The following is a 7829-nucleotide window of genomic DNA, read 5'->3' as shown; positions in this document are numbered from 1 at the left end:
ACCCTCTGTAGTGCCTTGCGGTCGGAGGCCGAGCAGTTGCCATACCAGGCGGTGATGCAACCAGTCAGGATGCTCTCGATGGTGCAGCTGTAGAATCTTTTGAGGATCTGAGGACCCATGCCAAATCTTTTCAGTCTCCTGAGGGGGAATAGGCTTTGTCGTGCCCTCTTCACGACTATCTTGGTGTGTTTGGACCATGATAGTTTGTTGGTGATGTGGACACCAAAGAACTTGAAGCTCTCAACCTGTTCCACTACAGCCCCGTCGATGAGAATGGGGGCGTGCTCAGTCCTCTTTTTTTTCCTGTAGTCCACAATCATCTCCTTTGTCTTGGTCACGTTGAGGGACAGGTTGTTATCCTGGCACCACACGGCCAGGTCTCTGACCTCCTCCCTATAGGCTGTCTCATCGTTGTCGGTGATCAGGCCTACCACTGTTGTGTCGTCGGCAAACTTAATGATGGTGTTAGAGTTGTGCCTGGCCATGCAGTCATGGGTGAACAGGGAGTACAGGAGGGGACTGAGCAAGCACCCCTGAGGGGCCCCCGTGTTGAGGATCAGTGTGTCAGATGTGTTGTTACCTACCCTTACCACCTGGGGGCGGCCTGTCAGGAAGTCCAGGATCCAGTTGTAGAGGGAGGTGTTTAGTCTCAGGATCCTTAGCTTAGTGATGAGCTTTGAGGGCTCTATGGTGTTGAATGCTGAGCTGTAGTCAATCAATAACATTCTCACATAGGTGTTCCTCTTGTCCAGTTGAGAAAGGGCAGTGTGGAGTGCAATAGAGATTGTATCATCTGTTGATCTGTTGGGGCGGTATGCAAATTGGAGTGGGTCTAGGGTTTCTGGGATAATGGTGTTGATGTGAGCCATGACCAGCCTTTCAAAGCACTTCATGGCTACAGACGTGAGTGCTACGGGTCGGTAGTCATTTAGGCAGGTTATCTTAGTGTCCTTGGGCACGGGGACTATGGTGGTCTGCTTGAAACATGTTGGTATTACAGACTCAGTCAGAGACATGTTGAAAATGTCAGTGAAGACACTTGCCAGTTGGTCAGCACATGCTCGGAGTACACGTCCTGGTAATCCGTCTGACCCTGCGGCCTTGTGAATGTTGACCTGCTTAAAAGTCTTACTCACATCGGCTACGGAGAGCGTGATCACATAGTCATCCGGAACAGCTGGTGCTCTCATGCATGCTTCAGTGTTGCTTGCCTCGAAGCGAGCATAGAAGTGGTTTAGCTCGTCTGGACGTCTTGTGTCACTGGGCAGCTCGCGGCTGTGCTTCCCTTTGTTGTCTGTAATAGTTTTCAAGCCCTGCCACATCCGACGAGCGTCAGAGCCAGTGTAGTACGATTTAATCTTAGTCCTGTATTGACTCCTTGCCTGTTTGATGGTTCGTTGGAGGGCATAGCAGGATTTCTTATAAGCATCCGGGTTAGAGTCCCGCTGATTGAAAGCGGCAGCTCTACCCTTTAGCTCAGTGCGGATGTTGCCTGTAATCCATGGCTTCTGGTTGGGGTATGTACGTACGGTCACTGTTGGGACGACGTCATCGATGCACTTATTGATGAAGCCAGTGACTGATGTGGTGTTCTCCTCAATGCTATCTGAAGAGTCCCGGAACATGTTCCAGTCTGTGCTAGCAAAACAGTCCTGTAGCTTAGCTTCTGCGTCATCTGACCACTTTTTTATTAACCGAGTCACTGGTGCTGCCTGCTTTAGTTTTTGCTTATAAGCAGGAATCAGGAGGATAGCGTTATGGTCAGATTTGCCAAATGGAGGGTGAGGGAGAACTTTGTATGCATCTCTGTGTGTGGAGTAAAGGTGGTCTAGAGTTTTTTTTCCTCTGGTTGCACATTTAACATGCTGGTAGAAATTAGGTAGAACGGATTTAAGTTTCCCTGCATTAAAGTCCCCGGCCAATAGGAGCGCTGCCTCTGGATTCCCTGTTCACTTATGGCCTTATATAGCTCACCCAGTGCAATCTTAATGCCAGCATTGGTTTGTGGTGGTAAATAGACAGCTATGAAAAATATAGATGAAAACTCTCTTGGTAAATGGTGTGGTCTACAGTTTATCATAAGATTACGCCAATTCTGTTGCAAAACGTTTCTTAAACAGAAGCAAACGGAGGGACCTACCTGAATTTGTCATTTTAGTTGCAACTGTTTGGACTAATGATTACACCCCTGATCTCATCACCAGCCTGTCTCTCCCTCCGGAGGGAGAGAGAGACGATTCCAAATCCATCTACAGTGGTGTAGCTGCCAACCCTGTCAGTTATCACACCATCACCGTCAACATCACAACACCCTGTGGAGATGGAGGCCTTGGAGAAGACGTATGTGTGAGAAAACATATAATCCATTATTGCTATCAGCTCATTAGACTATAATACCCATTTCTCTTGAGATACAGGGAGCGAATAGTAGGTTTGTTGTGTAGTGATGAAGCAGAGTGTACTGTAGGTTGTTAAAGACCACCATCTAGTGGAGAGAATTGAGAATTTCACTGTGAACTGTTTGCAGTTTGCATCATCTTGTATACAGTGGCTTGCGAAAGTATCACCCCCCTTGGCATTTTTCCTATTTTGTTGCCTTTCAACCAGGAATTAAAATGGATTTTTGGGGGGTTTGTATCATTTGATTTACACAACATGCCTACCACTTTGAAGATGCAAAATATTTTTTATTGTGAAACAAAGAAGAAATAAGACAAAAAAACTGAAAACTTGTGCGTGCATAACTATTCACCCCCCCAAGGTCAATACTTTGTAGAGCCACATTTTGCAGCAATTAGAGCTGCAAGTCTTTTGTGGTATGTCTCTATAAGCTTGGCACATCTAGCCAGCCACTGGGATATTTGCCCATTCTTCAAGGCAAAACTGCTCCAGCTCCTTCAAGTTGGATGGGTACCGCTGGTGTACAGCAATCTTTAAGTCATACCACAGATTCTCAATTGGATTGTGGTCTGGCCTTTGACTAGGCCATTCCAAGACATTTACATTTTTCCCCTTAAACCACTCAAGTGTTGCTTTAGCAGTATACTTAGGGTTATTGTCCTGCTGGAAGGTGAACCTCCGTCCCAGTCTCAAATCTCTGGAAGACTGTATTTAGCGCAATCCATCATTCCTTCAATTCTGACCAGTTTCCCAGTCCCTGCCGATGAAAAACATCCCCACAGCACTTCACTGTGGGGATGGTGTTTTTCGGGGTGATGAGAGGTGTTGGGTTTGCGCCAGACACACCGTTTTCATTGATGGCAAAAATTGTCAATTTTAGTCTCATCTGACCAGAGTACCTTCTTCCATATGTTTGGGGAGTCTTCCACATGCCTTTTGGCGAACACCAAACGTGTTTGCTTATTTATTTCTTTAAACAATGGGGTTTTTTCTGGCCACTCTTCCGTAAAGCCCAGCTCTGTGGAGTGTACGGCTTAAAGTGGTCCTATGGACAGAGACTCCAATCTCCACTGTGGAGCTTTGCAGCTCCTTCAGGGTTATCTTTGGTTTCTTTGTTGCCTCTCTGATTAATGCCCTCCTTGCCTGGTCCGTGAGTTTTGGTGGGCGGCCCTCTCTTGGCAGTTTGTTGTGGTGCCATATTCTTTCAATTTTTTAATGATGGATTTAATGGTGCTTCGTGGGATGTTCAAAGTTTCAGATATTTTTTTATAACCCAACCCTGATCTGTACTTCTCCACAACTTTGTCCTTGACCTGTTTGGAGAGCTCCTTGGTCTTCATGGTGCCGCTTGCTTGGTGGTGTCCCTTGCTTAGTGGTGTAGCAGACTCTGGGGCCTTTCAGAACAGGTGTATATATACAGAGATCATGTGACAGATCATGTGACACTTAGATTGCACACAGGTGGACTTTATTTAACTAAATATGTGACTTCTGAAGGTAATTGATTGCACCAGATCTTATTTAGGGGCTTCATCGCAAAGGGGTGAATACATACAGTGGGGAAAAAAAGTATTTAGTCAGCCACCAATTGTGCAAGTTCTCCCACTTAAAAAGATGAGAGAGGCCTGTAATTTTCATCATAGGTACACGTCAACTATGACAGACAAATCATAGTTTTTAATGAATTTATTTGCAAATTATGGTGGAAAATATGTATTTGGTCACCTACAAACAAGCAAGATTTCTGGCTCTCACAGACCTGTAACTTCTTCTTTAAGAGGCTCCTCTGTCCTTCACTCGTTACCTGTATTAATGGCACCTGTTTGAACTTGTTATCAGTATAAAAGACACCTGTCCACAATCTCAAACAGTCACACTCCAAACTCCACTATGGCCAAGACCAAAGAGCTGTCAAAGGACACCAGAAACAAAATTGTAGACCTGCACCAGGCTGGGAAGACTGAATCTGCAACAGGTAAGCAGCTTGGTTTGAAGAAATCAACTGTGGGAGCAATTATTAGGAAATGGAAGACATACAAGACCACTGATAATCTCCCTCGATCTGGGGCTCCACACAAGATCTCACCCCATGGGGTCAAAATGATCACAAGAACGGTGAGCAAAAATCCCAGAACCACACAGGGGGACCTAGTGAATGACCTGCAGAGAGCTGGGACCAAAGTAACAAAGCCTACCATCAGTAACACACTACGCCGCCAGGGACTCAAATCCTGCAGTGCCAGACGTGTCCCCCTGCTTAAGCCAGTACATGTCCAGGCCCGACAAAGGGTATATAACAAAGTCTTGAGAAACTTTTGTTATTGACCAAATACTTATTTTCCACCATAATTTGCAAATAAATTCATTAAAAAATCCTACAATGTGATTTTCTGGATTTTGTTTTCTCATTTTGTCTGTCATAGTTGACGTGTACCTATGATGAAAATTACAGGCCTCTCTCATCTTTTTAAGTGGGAGAACTTGCACAATTGGTGGCTGACTAAATACTTTTTTTCCCCACTGTATGCACGCACCACTTTTCCGTTATTAATTTTTTTGAATTGTTTGAAACAAGTAATTTTTTTCATTTAACTTCACCAATTTGGTCTATTTTGTGTACAGTGAGGGAAAAAAGTATTTGATCCCCTGCTGATTTTGTACGTTTGCCCACTGACAAAGACATGATCAGTCTATAACAGTAGGAGACAGAATAACAACAAAAAAATCCAGAAAAACGCATGTCAACATTTTTATAAATTGATTTGCATTTTATTGAGGAAAATAAGTATTTGACCCCTCTGCAAAACATGACTTAGTACTTGGTGGCAAAACCCCTTGTTGGCAATCACAGAGGTCAGACGTTTCTTGTAGTTGGCCACCAGGTTTGCACACATCTCAGGAGGGATTTTGCTCCACTCCTCTTTGCAGATCTTCTCCAAGTCATTAAGGTTTCGAGGCTGACGTTTGGCAACTCGAACCTTCAGCTTCCTCCACAGATTTTCTATGGGATTAAGGTCTGGAGACTGGCTAGGCCACTCCAGGACCTTAATGTGCTTCTTCTTGAGCCACTCCTTTGTTGCCTTGGCCGTGTGTTTTGGGTTATTGTCATGCTGGAATACCCATCCACGACCCATTTTCAATGCCCTGGCTGAGGGAAGGAGGTTCTCACCCAAGATTTGACGGTACATGGCCCCGTTCATCGTCCCTTTGATGCGGTGAAGTTGTCCTGTCCCCTTAGCAGAAAAACACCCCCAAAGCATAATGTTTCCACCTCCATGTTTGACGGTGGGGATGGTGTTCTTGGGGTCATAGGCAGCATTCCTCCTCCTCCAAACACAGCGAGTTGAGTTGATGCCAAAGAGCTCGATTTTTTTCTCATCTGACCACAACACTTTCAATCAGTTCTCCTCTGAATCATTCAGATGTTCATTGGCAAACATCAGACGGCCCTGTATATGTGCTTTCTTGAGCAGGGGGAACTTGCGGGCGGTGCAGGATTTCAGTCCTTCACGGCGTAGTGTGTTACCAATTGTTTTCTTGGTGACTATGGTCCCAGCTGCCTTGAGATCATGAACAAGATCCTCCTGTGTAGTTCTGGGCTGATACCTCACCGTTCTCATGATCATTGCAACTCCACGAGGTGAGATCTTGCATGGAGCCCCAGGCCGAGGGAGACTGACAGTTCTTTTGTGTTTCTTCCATTTGCGAGTAATCGCACCAACTGTTGTCACCTTCTCACCAAGCTGCTTGGCGATGGTCTTGTAGCCCATTCCAGCCTTGTGTAGGTCTACAATCTTGTTCCTGTTATCCTTGGAGAGCTCTTTGGTCTTGGCCATGGTGGAGAGTTTGGAATCTGATTGATTGATTGCTTCTGTGGACAGGTGTCTTTTATACAGGTTACAAACTGAGATTATGAGCACTCCCTTTAAGAGTGTGCTCCTAATCTCAGCTCGTTACCTGTATAAAAGATACCTGGGAGCCAGAAATCTTTCTGATTGAGAGGGGGTCAAATACTTATTTCCCTCATTAAAATGCAAATCAATTTATAACATTTTTGACATGCGTTTTCTGGATTTTTTTTGTTGTTATTCTGTCTCTCACTGTTCAAATAAACCTACCATTAAAATTATAGACTGATCATTTCTTTGTCAGTGGGCAAACGTACAAAATCAGCAGGGGATCAAATACTTTTTTTCCCCACTGTATGTCCATTACATGAAATCCATACAAAAATCCATTTAAATTACAGGTTGTAATGCAACAAAATAGGAAAAACGCCAAGGGGGATGAAAACTTTTGCAAGGCACTGTGGTAGCCTTCTATGTTCTATTATGGTAGGTATATACACTGAGTGTCCAAAACATTAGGAAAAGCTGCTCTTTCCATGACATAGACTGACCAGGTGATTCCAGGTGAAAGCCATAATCTCTTATTGATGTCACCTGTTAAATCCACTTCAATCAGTGTAGATGAAGGGGAGGAGACAGGTTCAAGAAGAATTTTTAAGCCTTGAGACAATTGAGACATGGATTGTGTATGTGTGCCATTCAGAGCATCAATGGGTAAGACAAAATATTTAAGTGCCTTTGAACAGGGTATGGCAGTAGGTGCCAGGCGCACTGGTTTGAGTGTGTCAAGAACTGCAATGCTGCCAGGTTTTTCATACTTACCAGTTTCCCGGTGTGTATCAAGAATGGTCCACCACCCAAAGGACATCATTGGAGTCGATATGGGCCAGCATCCTTGTGGAACGCTTTTCGATACTTGTAGCGTCCATGCCCCGGCGAGTTGAGGCTGTTCACAGGGCAAAAGCGGGTGCAACTCAATATTAGGAAGGTGTTCCTAATGTTTTCTACACTCACTGCCTTCAGAAATGGATTTATTTCACATTTTGTTGTGTTACAGCCTAAATTCCAAATGGGTTAAATAAATAAATATCTCACCCATCTACACACAATACCCCATAATGACAAAGTAAAAATATGTTTTAGAAATGTTTGCACATTTATTGAAAATGAAATACAGAAATATTCATTTACATATTCACACCCCTGAGTCAATACTTTGTAGAAGCACCTTTGGCAGCGATTAAAGCTCTGTCTTTCTGGGTAGTCTCTAAGAGCTTTAAACACCCGAAATGTACAATGTTTGCACATTATTCTTATTCTTCAAGCTCTGTCAAGTTAGTTGTTGATCATTGCTAGACAGCCTTTTTCAAGTCTTACCATAGATTTCAAGCCGATTTCAGTCCAAACTGTAGCTGGGCCACTCAGGTGAATTTGTCTCCCATTCTGTTGGAAATCAGACTGAACCAGGTTTTCCTCTAGGATTTTGCACGTGCTTAGATCTATTCCATTTATTTTTATCTTAAAAAACTACCAAGACCTTGACAATATGTAGCCACCACCATGCTTGAAAATGTGAAGAGT

The sequence above is a fragment of the Coregonus clupeaformis genome, chromosome 22 (genome assembly GCF_020615455.1).
Source record: "Coregonus clupeaformis isolate EN_2021a chromosome 22, ASM2061545v1, whole genome shotgun sequence".
In the NCBI taxonomy this organism is placed as follows: domain Eukaryota; kingdom Metazoa; phylum Chordata; class Actinopteri; order Salmoniformes; family Salmonidae; genus Coregonus; species Coregonus clupeaformis.
This window is presented reverse-complemented; position numbering follows the sequence as displayed.